General features: G+C 44.2%; 1 protein-coding gene across 2 annotated transcripts in view; it reads right to left on the minus strand.

Annotated features, from left to right (window-relative positions):
• TMEM108 (transmembrane protein 108) overlaps nucleotides 1-17538 on the minus strand; it is a 288400-nt gene extending 270862 nt beyond the window's left edge. For both annotated transcript variants that reach the window (XM_036266812.1, XM_036266811.1), the window contains exons 1-2: nucleotides 17491-17538; nucleotides 8868-8982 (exon numbers count right to left, since the gene is read on the minus strand). The gene's annotated coding sequence lies outside the window, so the exon portion shown is untranslated. The remainder of the gene's footprint in view (nucleotides 1-8867; nucleotides 8983-17490) is intronic.
• Between the last annotated feature and the right edge of the window lie 1675 nt (nucleotides 17539-19213).

Here is a 19213-nt window from a genome sequence, read left to right on the forward strand (position 1 = left end):
GGGGGCAGATATACCAGGTCACCATGAGTGTCCATGAATCTACTTTTCTGACACAGGTGGAGGGAAATGAATGTATGCTTAGGTGCTTACTGGTAATGTTAGGGGTACTAGAGTCTTATCAAGGAAAGACATGGTCAGAGAAGACATGGAAGTAGCAGGCAGAGGATGGTGAATCAAGAACTGTGATGCAGACCAGCTCTGCAATTCTGATGTTCAACAATTTCATCAGCAAGCAGGTGTGCAGAGCTCTGTGCTGGACAGAAAAGGGGACACGGTGGGAAAGCACCCCCAGTACCATGCTCATGAACATCCTATAAGGTGGGTACTATGGATCCCATCCTACAAATAAGAAAAATGAGGCTGAAAGAAATTAAATATTTTACCCAAAGTCAGATTTCTAAAAACAGATAGGATGGGAATGCAGACACACTAGTAGGCCAAGGTCTACCAATGCTACCAAACCAAGCGGTCACTGAAGAGAAAAGGGGGCATTCTATGCGGAGGAGAGAATGGGACCAAGGACCAGTCCAAGCAGGAAGAAGTTCGTGCACAGAAATCATTAAGAAAGTTGGAGTCACTGTGGACAGTCTTTACACCCAGTTAAGAAGGACCTTGTCCTGCAGTTAGCTGGGAACCACAGAACTTTGGAAATAAGACCAAGATGTAAGAAAGGGAGCAAAGAGACGAGGGGATCTAAACAAGGTGACAGGGTTAACGGAAGGACGGGAAGATGGAAAGGCATTTGCAGAAACACCAGCAGGATCAAAAGTTAAAGTACTGTTCTAACATAGGATTTGCTCTCTCAAAGTACAAGCGCTATTTTCTAAGTTGGAGGTTCTCCAAATAATGGCCCATTGCTTTTAATGCTTGAGAAATATTTTACTAATGTCAATCACTCAACAATTCAGACGTGATCCAATAAGCATTCTTTCCAACAGAAAACAGACAACTTTTGACAGCTAAGGAAAGCAGAAGTCTCCTTTAAGGGGCTGTGCTAAGGAAAGGTCACATTTGAGAATATTACATCAGCCACAGCTCCACTTCTTGGAAAGGTGAAGGTCAAGATTCAGTGGTGGGCTTGGGAAGGAAAGGGCTGAGGAGGACTGACCACCCCTTCCTGTGGCTCAGGGGAAGGACAGAGCAGTTCCCCACGGCTGGAGGCTTCAGCCCTGCCCTCAAGTATCTGCATCCACAATCCTTGCCCCCTGCCCCCATGCACACTTATCCTCAAGGAACCTAACAGGGAGTGGCCTGTGGCAGGACAAAATCCCAGGATTCAGGAACCTTGGCTGTTGGTCATCTTTTGGAATCTCTTTATACCCTGAAGAGAGCAGAGGTCTTTACTGTTGCTACAGAACTTTCACAAAAGGGCTACAACTTAATTCCTGACTCGATGAGAACAAATAATTTTATTTTTGTAAAAAAAAAATGCATATGCGCCTTGGCTGGGTGACTCAGTTAGTTGAAGTCTTGTCCCATACACCAAAAGGTTGTGGTTCAATTCCTGGTCAGGGCATATACAGAAGGCAATTGATTGATGTTTCTCTCTCACATGGATGTTTTTCTCTCTCTCGAAAAATCAATAAAAATATGTACTCAGGTGATTAATAAAAAATGCATATGCACAAATTTGAGTTATTTTATCTTTAGTTTATACTGTAAGATTAGTACTTCTTTAAAATAAAAATTGAAGATTTTAATCTGGTAATATGTGGTTATCTATACACATAATCTTCCTGTTCAGGAGAAACACAAATACATGTTAATACTAATTGGGTACAATTCTCTACTTTCCCCTTCTCCTTCCTATTATTAAAAAAAAAAAAAAAATTCAATAGAGGGGATAGGAATCTCCAGAGTCAGAAGAGAAACCAGAACAAATGACTCATCTCTGTTCTTTTCACCTCTTAGTCAGCAGTTGGGTGAGAAAGCTGATCCTGATCACCCTCCAATAACACTGCATTCTTTCTTCAACCAGCAATTGCAGAAGCCCCGCTGAGCTCCTCTCCTGCCTCTGTGGACAAAAGCTTCATCTGGCTAAGGAAGCAGGGATTGTCTGGATGTGGCCCTGGCCTGCTCCAGCTAGCTGAGAAGTATGAGAGCCTTAAATGAACTCAGTGAGCAGATGGGCTGTTCATGCTGCCTCAGATCACACCCTTCACAGCTGTGCAGGTTCACGGAGTGGGAGCATCATTCTTACCGTGACACTGAATCACAAACAAGGACAGAGCCTTCTGCAACACGAGAATGCATTTCCTTGTAAAGTCACACTCAATCGTTGGTTCAAACGAAAATGACTCTCCAAGATCAGGGGTAAACACATATAACAAAACATCAAGTCTATTTGTAAGGCAGTAATCCCCCAAATGACAACATCGACGTGGAACTTATTTTTGGAGTGATAAGCCAAGTTATTTTCCCTTGCCAGAACTGGACTCTTACAAACCTAGCTGTTAAACACTTGTCAGAGACGTCAAAACGTCTTTCAACATTTAGACAGCCACCTCGCCATTATCCCCATGGGACACGCGGGTGGCTGAGAGAATCACATTTGACAGACACAAAATATAAGATACCCATACAAAACTACAACTCCTCATTTCCCCATCATCTAGCCCAGCAATTTCCCTACCACGCTGCACTGGGATGCAGCCAGTCTTCCCAAAAGAATGGATCCGGGCTTTTTCACAATTGCTATCAAACACATAGGCTCTGCAAATAACCTTCTAATTCTTTATGATATTCATAACCTATGAATACTATTTATATTGATTCCAGGGGTTAAGAATTCAGGGTCCTTACACTAGAGAGGTCTTATGGGTTTGTCAGTCTACCCCACCACTGCTCCCTTCTAGAGAAACTGCCAGAATCACAGTCCTCACTAAAGCAAGCAGCCCCAGGGCACAGCTGTTTGGACCAAGAGAGGATCAGTACCCCTAAGACTGCCTGGTTTAAGACCAGTAGGGATGATACTTCGTGTAGAACTACTGTATTGGTCCATGCACAGATCATCAGTGAGGTCGTAGGGACAAAAAGTGGAAGCCGGAAGGAGGACTTGAGGAGAGAAGCCAGAGTGGAAATGCTGAGCCACGTGAATGGTCAAGAAGCAGAGCACAGACACATCCTAGACAACAGATCAGGAACAATCTTCCTGGTCCTGAGTTAGTCCCATCTTCATGAGGTTTGGTCCGACTACAGCTCCAAAAATGACCCTGGGATTCTTCCCAACTTGCCACATGTCTGACATTCTGTTTTCTTTCTTTTCTCATGCATCTGTTCTTAAGGTAACTTCAGTGAGTTTCTGTTCATGTGGTCAAAGGCGTTTATATGGGCCCCAGAACAAGATGTCTGAAAGTGTTCCTCGTCTCTTTGCTAACTATAAAACAATCTCAGATCTCCCACCTGACAGCCTACACATGACCTCAGACCTTTAGGGGCTACTTTGCCAACATTTGCAATCACAGAGAAAGAAGAGAAGTGGCTGGAAAACCCATCTCCCTTGGATTGCTTTGGTTTTTCTTTCAGTAGATCACTGCCACATGTGGACCACAATTTACTTTCAAGTAGATGCAAAAGGTTTAGGTACAGAGAATCAAGAAAACCCAGCATCCTATGGGAACTTTAGTTGTCTTTCCATCCTCTTATCACTGACAGATTCCCCTGTGGCTTTTGGGTTGATTTCAGGGCTCAGGAGCCAAGTTTTACAGGGGCAAAACCTGATTCTTCTGGTCCCTGCAGAATAAAACTGACTCCCAAGCAGGTGCAGCTTTCAAAAGGGTCAGGTCATATCAGAAATAATGCGCAAACCCCTCGAAACACCTGTACCTTCTCCAATTCTAATTACTCCTCCCTCCCCGAAAAAGACACCATTCATCTTCCTAGCAGCCAGTGATTCTCAATCGCAGGTATTTGGAAATATGGGGGGACATGCTGGTTGACTCATGACTTAGAGTAATATGGGCATTCAGTGAGCAGGGATTCTAAATGTCCTATAATGGACAGGAAATTCCCACATGATGATGAATCAGTCTATCAAATGATGAACCATTCTATCAAAATGCTAACAGCAACTCCTTTAAAAACACTGAGCACCCTCATTCGGGGCAAACTGAAGAGAGGAGGGCAGTAAGAGAACAAACCATGCACCCCATCAGAAGTGAGGCCAGCGAGTAAAGGCTGTCCAAGGATCAGTCTCAGCCTCCGTCCACTCCCGGCCTCTCCAGCAATTATACTCATGGCACACAAACTCCTTATTCTCATTCCCTCTACCATGCAAAACAATCTTGAGCTCAGATAGATTTAAATTACATCTTTTAAAAGTGATCTTTAGCCCTGGCCAGTTTGGCTCAGTGGTAAGAGTGTTGGCCCTCGGACCAAAGAGTCATGGGTTCGATTCCAGTCAAGGGCATGTACCTTGGTTGCAGTTTTATCCCCGGCCCGGGTTGGGTCGTGCGGGAGGCAACCAGTCGATGTGTCTCTCTCACATTGATGTTTCTCACTCTCTCCCCCACTCTATCTGAAGATAAATGGACAGATATCCTCGGGTGAGGATTTAAAAAAAAATAAAAATGGTCTTTATTTCCATATCTGTTCTAATTATGACAGTTTCTGAGCAACTAATATTGGTAGTAATAATAGATAACATCAACTAAAAATTTTTCCATGTTGCTCAAGGACTTAATTACTAAATTTGTGCTGTAATATGTCTGTTGGAAAATTTGCTTTAGAGACTAACTCCTTTTGGGATAATTCCTCAGAGGTTACTCTCCTGAATTAATACCCTCTTATGAAACACTTTTTTGAGTCACGCTGGGACTTGGAAGAAGGGGAGGTGAGAATTCTCTCACCACCTCTCCAGACTCTTTGTTAAGTCCCAGGCAGTATCAAGAGAGACATACTGCACAAACAAGCTTCACCACCAAGGGTCAGGGCATGGAGAGACCAAATGGAAAGAGACAGCTCAGCAGCCTTGGATTAAAGGGCAAATATTTTAGAGGCACTCCGCTCGATCATGTCAGAGAGATAGGCTCATGGCACTTTCTGCAACAAACAGATGCTGCAGAGTGAGGTAAAAGGTTCAGCAAGACACATTCACAGACAAAAAGGCTCCCCAGGATGCAGCCGTCCAAAACGCAATTCTGTTTAAAATGAGTTGAGGTCCTGTTATAACGAGAGCACGCTATCACTACAAATTTGGGTTTCCATGAAATAAGTCCTTACACACTAAAGCAATGCTGTCCAACAGAACTGTGGACATGCTCTGTGCTATCTAATAACCACATGTGGCTACGGAGCACTTGAACTGTGGTTAGTGCAAATGAAGAACTGAATTTCTAATTTTATTAAATTTTAATTAATTTAAATAAGAATAGACCCATGTGGCTAGTGGCTCCCATCTTGGACAATGCAGGAAAAGGCTTACATCATGGTTTGGGACAATGATCTAAGAGGTTATCACAAGAAAATCTTACATATCTTCTGTCCACCCAGAAAAATACTTTCTCAGTACCCTCCCCACCTCACACACAATTCATTAAGATATCACTACATCGAAACCAGGAGAGCAGTGCTTCTCAACTTTCTGAGCCAAGCAGAATTACCTGGGGGTCTTATTAAGACACAGAGTATTAGGCTCACCCCCAGAAATGCTGATCCAGTAGGTCTAACCAGCTCAAACAAGTACCCAGGTGACTCTGAAGCTCACAGTCCAGGGGCAATCTCCGAGTATCACTAGTATGAAAACACGACATTCAAACCCCAGCCCACCTCTATCCATCTGGAGCTTCTTTCTGTTATACTCAAGTGCCTCTTTCTTCAGGGCACACAGAATCCTTCTCAAACACTCTTCTAGGGTTTCCTTAAAGCCTGTGACTCTAAATGTATGATAGAATTTAAAAAACAAGACTGTGTAAGATGGCTTCTGACACATTCAACTCACCAGAGCAAATTTGTTGCAAATTTTCTGAGTATGTCTAATCATTACAGGGACCAGAAACTCAGCAAGGCTGAATTCAAACCTATCAGGACAGTTTACAGCCAATCCCTGCTCTGGCCTGCCTGAGAGTCAAAGTGAGGCTTTCTGTTGAAATAACATAAGACTTCAGGTCTAGGTCAGGCTCTTTCACCATTCCAACACAGAGTAATATAAGAGTATCAACAAAACACATGTCATATTAAAACATTTTATTTATCATTCAAAGGGCATATGTTGAAGACACCCCTTTACACATTCCCAAAGAAAAGAAACCAATGTAAAAGTTCTAGAGTTTTCTCCAAACATTCTCTTGTCTTTATTGTATTACCTGCAAAACTTATTCTAGGATCAGTCATCATCTGGGAGGATATTTTTCTTCTGGGGGTTACTTCTTCACATCCTTTGGTGTAATTATACAGGAGTCTCTTTAGCATGAAAAGACCACCCTGTCAAGAGTAATTTCCTTCACTGCCCTTCTGAACAGCCCTCTTTCTGCCTCCTCCACGCTCCCATTTCTGAACTTTCCAAAAGAAAGCCTTCAACCAGAATATATTGTTGCAACAAACTAGAACATGAAGCCTTCAAATAAAATCAGAATCCAGGTCTGTTCACCACTTTCCATACCACTGACCCCCTGCCCTTCTTCAGACTCCACTGTTCCTCAATTACTGCCTTCACAGAATCAAGAGGGATCCTTGGGTCCTGGGAATTTGGGGAGCCAGGTATTGTTCCTTAGCATTTATAGAGCTCCCACGGAGTCACACAGTGATCTTTGTACATCACTGCCTTAGGCTACTGAGTTATTAATAGTGTCTATTGTACACATAGGGAAGCTGTAGCAAAATGAGGTGAAATGATTCAAATACAGTCCCAGGGAAACTCAGAGCAAGATTAAATCACTGTGTTCCTCCAGCAGTAGTTCTCAACCAGAGGCAATGTTTCTGCTCAAAAGACATTTGGCCACTTCTGAGGACACTGTTGATTGTCATGGTTGTGGAGGGGGCACTACTGGCATCCAGTGGGGAGGGGCCACGGATGCTGCTAAGCATGCTACCATGCACAGGACAGACCCCCACAACAAACTGCTGAGGTCAGAATGTCAACAGTGCTGAGAATGGGAACCCCTGATTCTCTGGCATCTCTAACAGTATTTTCTTTGGCCCCCTAATCAATAATTAATTAACGATTCTCTCTACAATTTGATCCTTGGACAACATTTGCACAGAAACATACCAGTAGAGTGCTATTTTGGCATGCTATACTTTTTACTTGCTTTTAAAATAGAAGATACAGTCAGCTCTCCGATTCCATGGGTTTCATATCCATGGACTTCACATCTTCGAATTCACTCAACCACGGATTGAAAATATTCAGGGGGGTAAAAAATCCCACAAAGTTCCAAAAGACAAAATTAGAATTTGCCATGCACTGAGTACTACACTCATTCCACATGAATAGAGCGCTAGCCATCCCTTGCTATAGCCTATATGCAAATGTAGGTCATGGTCATATGCAAATACAATACTACTTTATATATGGGACTTGAGCATCCAAAGATTTGGATATCTGAGGGAGTCCTGGAACAATCCCCTACAGTACGAAGGAACGACTGCACATGGGAGCCACCGATGAAATGAGGAAAGATAGCAAAGTCCAGCTCCTTTCCTTTCAGGAGGAAACCTGGAAAAGACCAGGTGCTTTCATTAGCTACCTCCGGCCGAGCTACGTGTCTGGCTGCTCACCTAGATCATCAGCTGCTGACGGGCTCTGCAGGTGCCTTTTCCCACTCTGCCCGTCTCTAAGCACGTGCATCACTCCAGAACAGCAATGATATATGTTTGTGGGAATCTCCAGGGAGCTACTGCCCCTAATTGTCTGTTTTGTTCAGTAAATTGTACTCGTTACTGAGCCACGTGAGGTACCAAAGGACAACAGCCTTTCCGGGTGCCCTCTGTCTGAGTTCGGGTAATGGGACATTATCTGACAGGGGCTCCACAGTATTGAACTAAGCTGCTTCAGAAACCCTCCATCCAGTTTTTCAGCTGAGTATTTCTTTTAACCCCTGTCCCTCTTTCCCAACCATCCTTCTCTCTGCTTAGATTTGTATTAATTATATTTTCTCTTTAAGGAGTCTGGTTTTGGTTTAAAGATCAGAAGCTGGAGAGCTCAGAAAGGTATGATGTCTTTCCACCCCTCCTTCCCGGACCTCCACCTAGACTCTGAGAAGGACGTACCAAACAGTAAATTTCTCCTTCTGGTCTCAAAAATCTTCAGCATAAATGAAAATCCAAAGCCAGCTTTGGTTATAATGCTCCCAATTCCCACAGCCATTGCTCTAGGGACTGCAAACAGAAGAGGAAGGGATGTACACGTGACTTCCAGTGACACTGGATAAAATAAAATGGAATGGGCAGAATCATGTGCTTTGCTAGTGCCATGAACTGCCAAACTTGGAATCAACTCTCTGGTAAGCTGTTCCCCTCCTGGAGCAAAAAGTGATTAATGAAGGGCCAAAATCAAGCAAAGTGCTCCACGAAGGAGGAGGACGCTGAGAGAGGGCAACACGAGCCAGCAGAGCTAATATGATATGGCTACAAGAAAGAGACAGCCAGGCCTCGTTCTTCTCAGGGAGGGCCCGACAACCACCTCCCATACAAACTCACTAAAAATGTTTGTGTTGAGATATTTCTATGCACAGATCCCAGCCCATCACCCTGATCATGGTTTTATCTTTACAACTGTTGACTTTTACTATGTCTATGAACTGAATCAATAAAGGTTTTGAGAACCTTCCACAGCAGGGCATGGCTCTGACTCCAAGAAACTGTTGAGACAAGAACCTCTATGACTTAGTAAAACCAGAGACACAATGGCAGAGATGCCTCTGACTTACCCTGGAGAAGAGGGTGTGAGAGCCTTCAAACACACTTACATCCTCACGACCCATCAGCTCTGCTGCTTTTCACCACTCACTTCTGCATGTTAGACTCTGACTGATTGATCACCAGCTGCCAAAGACCAAAAAAAAAAAAAAAAAATGAGTGATGGCATTAGGCCAAAAGATCAATAACTTTAAGTCCCAAGCCACTGCTCAAGTGAATTTGTTAAAATAGGCTGAGTGCTTAACATAGACCCAAACACATGTAATGGCTCAAATTCAATAAAACTTTATTTCTGGTCCCTGTACACATAATAGACAGGTGGACAGGTCAGTAGGTGGAGTGGCCCTCCCTGATCAGTGATCTAGGCACCCAGGCTGACAAAAGTCCTGCCATCTTTAAAACACACTTTCCAAGCTTGTCCTGGGGGTCCTCTCCACTCCGGCCTGCTAGGAGTGTAAATCAGCATGGAGGAACTCCCATGGGAGTTCTCTGTTTTTTTTTGCCTAGAAGCGGATCACAACGCTTCTGCACATCCACTTACATTCTGTTGGCTAGAAGTCAGACACATGACCACAACTAAGTCCACGGGCTGCTGGGCAGTTAGTAGCTAGTCTCTATTATACGAGCTTGTCTCCAGCCCAACCCCAAGAAGGGACATTAGGTTTAAAGTACAGAGTTCTGGGTGACACACTAGCACAGTAACCCTGGTTAGTTACTTAACAACTGAGTCTGTTTCCTGATTTCCTTATCTGAAAAGTATCTTGCTTCCCTTACTGACCCGGGGGGTCAGGGGAGACTCTGAGGTGAGACACAGCACTCTTCACACTTTCATGTGCATGCTGAGTGCCTGGGCATCTTGACAAAATGCAGATCCCAATTCAGTAGGTCCTGGTCGAGGCCCGAGACTCTGCATTTCTAACAAGCTCCCAGAAGATACCAATGCTGCTCAATGATCACACTTCAAGTAGAAAAGAGATGAAGAATTAGGAAATATTTTTGTAAACCACAGAGTGGTTTGCAGATGTAAAAAAGAATCATCCTGGCACCGACTACGATTATAAATGAATTCTCAACTAGGCAGCATGTTTAGGACATGTTTAGTCTGGGTACCAAGGAGAATTTCACAGAGTCACAGGACGTAGAACTAGAAAGCATTTCAGTTGTCACTGCTCTCTCCTTATACTTTCCTGAGAAGGAAGCAAACTCAGAGAAGTCAATGATGCCTCCCAAATCTCACAATAACTCAGTGTACTGGCACCAAGATTCATAAATTTGACTTTTTTCTATTATTACATAAACTCAATTGACAACAACCTCTGAAGAAGAAAGAAAAATGTTTCTTCTTCTTCTAAATCAAGAGCAAATACTACTCTAGCCCATACTCAAAAAGGTACCAGAAGGTAGCATTCCCCAGCATGGGTCACCATGGTACCAAATGTCAGCAAGGTGTCATAGGACAGACAAGAGATTTTCAAGCAGATGATCTTCACAATGAAGTGATCACCAAAGTTATGCCTCACTTGTCCAAATTGTGACTTGAACACAAATTCACTTCTGTATATCTTCTAGGAAAAAAAAAAAAAAGATTTTTTATTTTCAATACATACAAATTCTGAGTCACTCCTATTTGGGAACAATTTGAAAAAGAGAGAACCTGGGGTTCAAACAGGAAAAAAAATAAAATAATTAGCCAAGGAGGAGCAGTGGTTCCTGTGGTAAACCCTTAGGATAAATAAAGAAACCTCAAGATTTTTATTTTTTTTCCTTTATTGATTTTAGAGAGCGAGGAAGGGGGAGGGAGGGAGGGAGGGAGGGAGGGAGGGAGGGAGGGAGGGCGAGAGAGAGAGAGAGAGAGAGAAACATCAATGAGAGAGAACATCAATTGGCTGCTTCCTGCATCTCCTCCACTGGGGATTTGGCCCACAACCTGGGCATGTGTTCTGACCAGGAATCGAACCGGCGGCCTCTTGCTGTATGAGTGGATGCTTAACCACTGAGCAACACCGGCCAAACAAACCTCATGATTTTTTTTATCCCTGGCATGTAAATTATTTTGCATCTCTGAAATCATGGTGAGTCCTAGAAAGTAAAATGCTGGGGCCCCAGAAGTGAGAGACAGGAGTCCTAAGTCAGAAAGGCAGTGACTGATCCGGAAATTAACCAGACTGGGAGGAAGGGAGGCTCTCGGCATGCATGTCACCTCTAATAAAGCAACGTGAACTGGAGAGTGTTTGGGGAAATTAGGAGGAAGTACTTACTGAGTAAAAAATGATAAATGAAAATCAATACTTGCGTATCCATTATCAATTTAAGATGGGTAAAATGCTATTATTAATATCTTAATTTAGTAAGCAATTTAAAAAGGGATAAAATGTTCTAAGAAGCCGATAGGTTACTTCTGTAGTCCATCCCCAAACCCTCTTCCATCATAATTTCGTTAGCACCTCAAAAATTCTTCCATCTGCAGAGGAACTAAATAGACACCTCTCCAAATAGGACATACAAATGGCTAAGAGACATATGAAGAAATACTCAACATCACTAATCATCAGAGAGATGCAAATTAAAACAACAATGAGGTATCACCTCACACCTGTCAGAATGGCCGCCATCAACAAATCATCAAACAACAAGTGTTGGCGAGGGTGTGGAGAAAAGGGGACTCTAGTACACTGCTGGTGGGAATGCAGATTGGTGCAGCCACTATGGAAAACAATATGGTGTTACCTCAAAAAATTAAAAATTGAACTGCCATTTGACCCAGTGATCCCACTTCTAGGAATATACCCTAAGAAGCCTGAAACACCAATCAGGAAGAATATATGTACCCCCATGTTTGTAGCAGCACTATTTACAATAGCTAAAATCTGGAAACAGCCCAAGTGTCCATCAGTAGACAAATGGATAAAAAAGCTGTGGTACATATACACAATGGAGTACTATGCAGCTGTAAGAAAGAAAGATCTCTTATCCTTTAAGACTAAGGAGGGACCTGGAAAGTATCATCCTAAGCGAAACAAACCAAACAGAGAAAGACAAGTATCATATGATCTCACTTATTTGTGGAATATAATGAACATAACAGTCTGAGGAATGGGGTAGTCCCAGAGACGTGGAAGTGGGGTACAGACTGACAATCCCCAGAAGAGGGGGGTGGTGGGGGAGAGATAAACCACAGAACTTATATGCATGTGTGCATGAACAATGGACATGGACAACAAAGTTGGGGACAGGGCAGGGAGGGAAGGGTGGGGAGAATCAGTGGGGGGAAAAGGAGAAACATCTGTAACAAAAATTAATTAATAAAAAAAAAAATTCTCCCATCCTGGCAATCTTCCAGAATATACTGTAGAATTTTCACCTCATTTTTGTGCCACAGGCCCCTTTGGCAACCTGTGGAAGCCTAGGGTCCTCCTTAGAATAATGTATTAAATGTATAGAAAAAATATATATGATTACAAAGGAAGCCAATTATACGGAAATACTCTTCTATCCACACAGCCCTCAGAGGGTCCATGGACCCAATTTAAGAACATATGATTGGGGAATGACTTTTCTAGGACGATGAAAGTTTTTTCTCTTAAATTTTTTTTTTTACCCTAACCCAAGGACATTTTTTTCCATTTTTTGTTCAGATAGAGGGGGAGGGAGGGAGAGGGAGAGGAAGAGGGAGAGGGGGAGGGAGGGAAGGAGGGAGGGAGGGAGAGAGAGAGAGAGAGAGAGAGAGAGAGAGAGAGAGAGAGAAATCGACGTGAAAGGAACACATCGAGTGGCTGTCACCTGCATGACCAACCAGGGCTGGGGACAAACTGCAACCAACGCATGTACCCTTAGCGGGAACCAAACCCGGGTCTCTCTGGACTGCAGGCCAACGCTCTAACTGCTGAGCCAAACCGGCCAGGGCGATAGTTTTTTCTTACAGTAAATTTTATGCAGGAAAGGTTTGAAAACCCAAAGACGCATAGTAAAGGATCCTGCTCAGGATCAGTCAGTGAAGAAAAGAATGAGCTGCACAAAGAAGACTGACCTTGAATTTCTACCCAAACTCAATACTATGTGTTGTGGCTTTAAAATCCTACATTAAATAATTCCACAGAATTTTCTTGGCTTCAGCCTTGTACACACAGCATATTCTGTGCACTGATGGCAGGTGAAGAAAGGCAGCATTGGAGAAGGGAAGACTGAACGGGTCCTTGCCTGGTCCTAATTCTCTAATTAGTTCTCTACCACTGACTAGCTCTGTTAGCTTGGTCAAGTCACTCAGCTCTGAGTTGCAAGTCCCTGTCTATAAAATGCGAAGGTTGGGTTAAATCATCTCTAGGATTTCTTCCAATTCTGAATTATTAGGATTCTAAGACAACGCACATTTCTCTGAGAAGAAATATTAGCAAGATCTCTTTTTGTCCTAGGCTCACAGTATAAAAATACCTTCTAGGTAAGAATTTTTCAGAGGCTTCAGAAACCTCACGAGAATCACCTAGCCAGAATTTTAGACCTGGAAGAAATTTTAAGAGACGTGTCCCACCCACCAATCCCAGCGTGCAGGTGAGAAAAACTGAGGTTCAGAAAGGCAAGACGATTGATTTGAGGTCACAGAATGAGGCAATGCTAATAGACTGTTGTGACTACTGCCATCTAGCACCTGCTGCATTTTAGGATTAGGCATTGGTAGTACAAACCAGCTCATCAGTTCACTTGAAGAGACAGAAATAAACCTCAAATAAGCTGAGCTATGGGAGAAGATCTGCACAAGGACGCAGGTGACTGGGATGATGACACTCAGCAGCAACGCCATATCCCTTAGACAGGGTCAAAGCTGAGGCTCTCATAGACACTGCAACGTCACTGGCAACAGCACCCACCTCCCTCAAATATCATGGCTACAAAATCCATTTCAAAGGGCAATCAATTGCATAGAATAAAGAATAACTTTTTCAAAGAGGGGAATGGATGCATGAACTCTGGCTAATAAGGTCAGTAAAACAGAAGTTTAAGATTTGGATTGTTACTACAATCTTGAAAGGACAACATTAACTAAGAAAATCTAAAACTTAAAAATTTCTAACAAGTATTTTAAGAAGAAACTGATTCAGAATAACTTTGGCCTACCTTCTGTGGATAGCCACGAAGCATAGTAACCAGCATTGTTTTTACTAATACCCTCACCACTATCTTCAGAGCAGGTAATGATCAGATATTGATCAGGCTTAAAAGTCATGTATATTTCTACAGTCCATGTGTGTAGACTAGTTTTACATGCAAAGAATTAGTAACTATGAAATTGTTGGGAATTCTGGTCTAATCATGATTTCAACCTCATTCAATTAACCTACAAGATGTCTGCCACATGCTTTCAAAACCTGTGCTATGATGCTTGTCAGTTTACCCTCTGCCTTCTCCCCTAGGACACACACACACAACCAGCAAAGTCATCACACCCATTCCTCAGTTCCCCACAACACATTATTCCTACCTTACATAAATAGTTCTGGCTTTCAGAACTTTTTATTTTTTTAAGATTCTCTGACTAAGAGCTGACACAGCCTTTCAAAATCTAGACTAGAAGCTACACACTGTTGGTTTGCCAGCTTCATAGTTCATCTTCTCCAGGAATTCCCAGAGGCAGCAGTGCCATCTACTGGTAAGGACAGCAGAACTTGTTTTCTGGAAGGGGTGACATGAGCCAAGGACCTGAAAGAACGGCAGCCTAGATGTCTTTGTGAGCCTTTCTTCTCTACAGCCCATTACAAACACAACTGACACTTATAACCTGAGCATGGAACCTCCACAGAAGACTCATCGTGAAACACAGGTCTTCTGGAAGTCATGTAAAGCCCAGCCAGGCTAGCCAATAAATGAGGCAGCTCTGCCTGGAAATGCCTCCTCAAGGCTCCAAAGGCAAGCAGCAGAGCCTCACTGAATTAAACATTTCCTGCCTCTCCTTTGCCCCCAGTGCTTCTCTATCAGATGATCTCACCCATGCCCCCACCTGTGGCAGTGCTATTCAGCTCTATCTTACAGCATGTGTCCCAGGGAAGGTGCTCAGACTCTTCTCAGCGTGAAGGCTCTTATATTCACACAATGTGACACAGATCCTGCTCAAAGGACACTACTGCTTAGGCATGCAGGTCGGGCTCTAATCTCCCTTATTCACTCTCCATCCTCCCCATGCCTGACCCAGGGGACAGAAAGGATGGGAAGGAAATGATTTTGTTGTTGCTTTGAAAGCAACACTAGTGGGCTTTTATTGAATCAGAGAATAAAACCTTGTCCTGTAGGTCACTGAGGTGCGTTGCTTCTTTCAAAATGAACTAAGCCTGCCAATCTTCCTGTTTTCCCTCGTGTAACCTAATAAGTGTTTCTCAATCTTTTCAGAACCCCTGCCTCCCTTCCACAGGCTAAACATAAACACTACTTGCCCTTTGTGTAGTTTATATTCACAAAAATGACATTTGAGAATAACATGGAAGCATACCTTCAAACTAGTTCACCTACCAATATTCAGAATCCCTTCCTCCCTCAATGCATACCAGCTTAAAAAAACAAAAACAAATCACCAACACATTTTTTAATTATTCCCACTAATTTGCTTTATACTCCAATCTATCAGATGACAATATATACTTCACTTCACTAGGGTCATTTGTTATATTTCCAACAGGCTGTGCAGCAACTTCTCTTTCTTTCATATTGCCTCAGAAAACCACCCAAAGTTGATTTGTTGCAGCTGATAAACGTTAGTTCTGACTCCCCATAACAAATTTAAGTGTTCCCTCTTCAATCTGTTTTAACTTGCAAAGTAAATTCATTTCTCAGCAGGTGTAGACTTTTCACAGGCATGAGGTGTGTCTTAGATGTATGAAAAACCAGATTGTTTCCTAAAATAAACCAAAACTTTGTATAGGGAAGGTAAGAGTAGTAAAAAGGCTCCGAAGCAGTATTGGGATGTCTTGGAGAAATGAAGTAAAAAGATTCTTGTCTTTCTCATACCAGAATAAGTTCTAAGTGCATTACAGTGAAACTCCAGAACACAGTAAAATCTTAGACAGTTAGTTGAACCATTTCTTACCAAGTAGACCACTCAGTACATCAAATAAATTGACCAATTAGTTAACCAGTGGAAAATGGAATGAACTTTTTTTTCATGCTCATCCGAGGACATTTTTACATTTTTTGTTCAGATAGGGTGGGTGGGAGGGAGGGAGGGAGGGAGGGGGAGAGAGGGGGGGAGAGAGAGAGAGAGAGAGAGAGAGAGAGAGAAACATAGATGTGAAAGGGACCACGATGTGAAAGGGACTGCATCGAGTGGCTGCCACCCGCACGACCCTACCAGAGCCGGGGACAAACTGCAACAGAGGTACATGCCCTTAGTGGGAACTGAAGGGGACCACAGGCCAATGCTCTAACTGCTGAGCTAAACCGGTCAGGGCTGGAATGAACTTTTTATATTTCATTATAATATGCACCAGACTGGTATGCCCCTGCTATTGCAGGTCTGGGGGAAAAGAGGAGAGTGAGGCAGGGGATGCCTTGCACACACTCTCCCTTTTTTTTTTCTAAAAAAAGTATTACTTTAAAAAGATATCCTCACCCCACAACACCTACACCACTTTTGGCACCCAAGTGATTTTCTTTAAACACGCACTTTTTAGAGAACTAAGGAGGAGGTCTGAATAGTGTAATTTAGACACTGTTCTTCCCTTCTTCTCCCTACAGCCCAGTAACACTGAAAATAATTACTCGCTTGGCAGCCCCCAAAAACCTCAGTTTGTAGAGATTACCATCCCCTTCCCCGCCAAACCCCTGTCTTCCTGAAGAAGAATCTCCATGTGATGGTCTGGTCTGCAGTTCACTGCAGGCATTTCCCTCTACACAACTGACCAGTCATCAGTTTCACTGTAACTGTAATTCCTTTCTGTAGCCTCTCAATTAGACCTACTCTGCCGGTACCCAACTGCTTTAGAAAATAATAATAATTTTATTTTTTCGTCTCTCAACGAATATCTAGATTCCGTCCGCAGGCTTAAAGCGCTCGATCTCGGTGCAACTCTGGGCGAGCGCTCGCGTGGTCCAGAGCAGCCTTTCACGGGGCAGCACCCGGGCCGGGCCGGCGGTCCTGCCCCAGTTCGCCCGCACAGCTGCGCTGGGGACTCGGCTTCGCTCGCCGCCGCCGGATTAGTTCGGTCCCGCGGCTTGGCCAAAGTGACACTACATTTTTTTTTTCCGCTCTCACGTGGCAGGTCCCACCGCATTCAAGCCATCTTCTCCGGGCCCCAGCCCAGGTCCGGCGCCCGTGCCGCCCCGGCCCCACCACCCTCGCCCTGTACCTGGGGAGGGGGCCGATACCAGCATCCCTCCCGGCGGGAAACAAAGGCGGAGAGATTGCGAGGTGGGCAGCTCCCCACGCGCGGACCCGTCTCCGCGGTGAGGAGGACAGGGAGATGCGTTAGAGGGTAGGAAAAGGGAAATCGAGGCACCGAGGGGGGCTGCTGAGCCCGGGTCTGCATCCTCCCCAAAGCGGGGGCCCCCGGGCGGGCGGACCCCAGATCGCCCCCCACCAGCCCTGCCCTACCCACCCCACTCGCCAGCACCCGGCTGCGGAGAGCCTGGGAGCCGCCCCGCGGTGGCGCTTACCTCGGGAGAAGTGCTCCAGCTCCCTCCGACGGCTCGGGAGAAAGCCCCGCCGCACGCGCACGCGCACTCGCGTTCTCGCGCCTTCACGCCCCCGCGCGCGTTCCTCCGACTGGGTCCTGTCCGTCAGCGTCTGCAAGAGCCAATCCGATAGCGCGGGAGGCCCAGCACCGGTCACATGGTCAGTGCAGCCAATCACCAAATTGCCCTCGGCAGCACCCTCTCCGATGTCCCTGGAGGTTGGGTTGCTACCCAGTGGAGCGGGTGCGAGGCAGGCACAAAGGGCTGAGTCTCTTTTTTCAGGGGCTGAGGGGCGCTGGATGGATCAATCACTAGATTAATTAATATGTCAAATTCTAAATGTGAATAGAAATTACCTAGGTATCTTGTTCAAAGGAGGATTCTTATCCAGTAAGTCTGGGATGGGGATCAGAGATAATTCCTTTCTAACAGCTCCAGATGATGATGATGATGATGCTCCTGGTCAGAGGACCATCCTTTGAGCTGCAAGATTTTAAGGGCACCTGTCAGAAAATGACGGTTATAACTCTTGCTCCCTGTTACATAAAAGTTTTTCGAGACTTTTTATTTTCCTTCAGTGATGGAATGCATTCCAGTGACTGATTAAACAAGGGATGTCCTGGTAACGCTCAGAGTTTGGGCATTTAATTTTCATACCACCGACCCTTAGTCTACCGGACAGAAATCTGTACCAATTTGGTGGCTGGAGTGTGGAAACAAGTGGGAGCTGCATGCTCCTTCTAGAGAACACTAGGTCATCCTAAAGCATGGAGCACGTGCATCTGAGTGCCGCTGTGCTATATATGCTCGTGGCCGGATAGAAGCGACATAAGTGGTTTCTGGAAACTTACAATCTGCTGTAGAACTACACAGGCGTACTCAGGAAGATGCATACAGGAAACAAGCAAAAAGATAACAGTCTCAGCATCTTGGACAATTCAAGCATAAGCCGGAGAAGTTGTAAAATAACCTGTCTTAGGGATTTTTAAAAATATGTTTTTATCGATTTTTTTAGAGAGAAAAAGAGAGATAGAAATATCAATGTGAGAGAGAAACATCAGTTGGCTGACTCCTGCATGCCCCCTACTGGGTACCAAACCCACAATCCCAGCATGTTCCCTGACCTGGAATCAAACCAGAACCTCTGAGTCCATGGGACTGGCCTTCAATCCACTGAGCCACACTCACCAGGCTATCTTAGGGATCTTAAAAATTGTCCAGATATCTTCCTGTTAGCAATTCCAGAGTTTGGAAGTCAGGAAGCCCAGAGTCTCTGCCATCTCTCAAACTTGACCTAAACTAAGTATTTTCAGACTGGCCAGCTAGAAACTTTATTGTTCAGCATAGTCAAGCTCTTACTACTCCCAGCAGTGTGCCAACGTGATTCAAAAGTCTAAGCACTACATCCTCTAAAACCTTCCCCCAGCTCTTCAGACAGGATTCATGACACTGCTTCTAGCAATTTTTTCTTACTATTTATAAAACTATTTATCAAACTACCTTAGAGAAAACTTAACCCTTTCAGTGTGTCTTGGGCCTCTCTGCCTCACCAGCCTCAGAAGTGAAGCCCACTTAGCCATTGTTCATCACATCCCTACCAGAGGTGGCTTAGCACAAAATTCAGAGCTTCAGGGAACACACTGAACGTGGCACCACAACTATTACAGGAGTAAAGAAATGTCTAATCATGAAAAATATGTTTGAA

The sequence above is a fragment of the Molossus molossus genome, unplaced genomic scaffold (assembly GCF_014108415.1).
Source record: "Molossus molossus isolate mMolMol1 unplaced genomic scaffold, mMolMol1.p scaffold_m16_p_18, whole genome shotgun sequence".
NCBI lineage: Eukaryota > Metazoa > Chordata > Mammalia > Chiroptera > Molossidae > Molossus > Molossus molossus.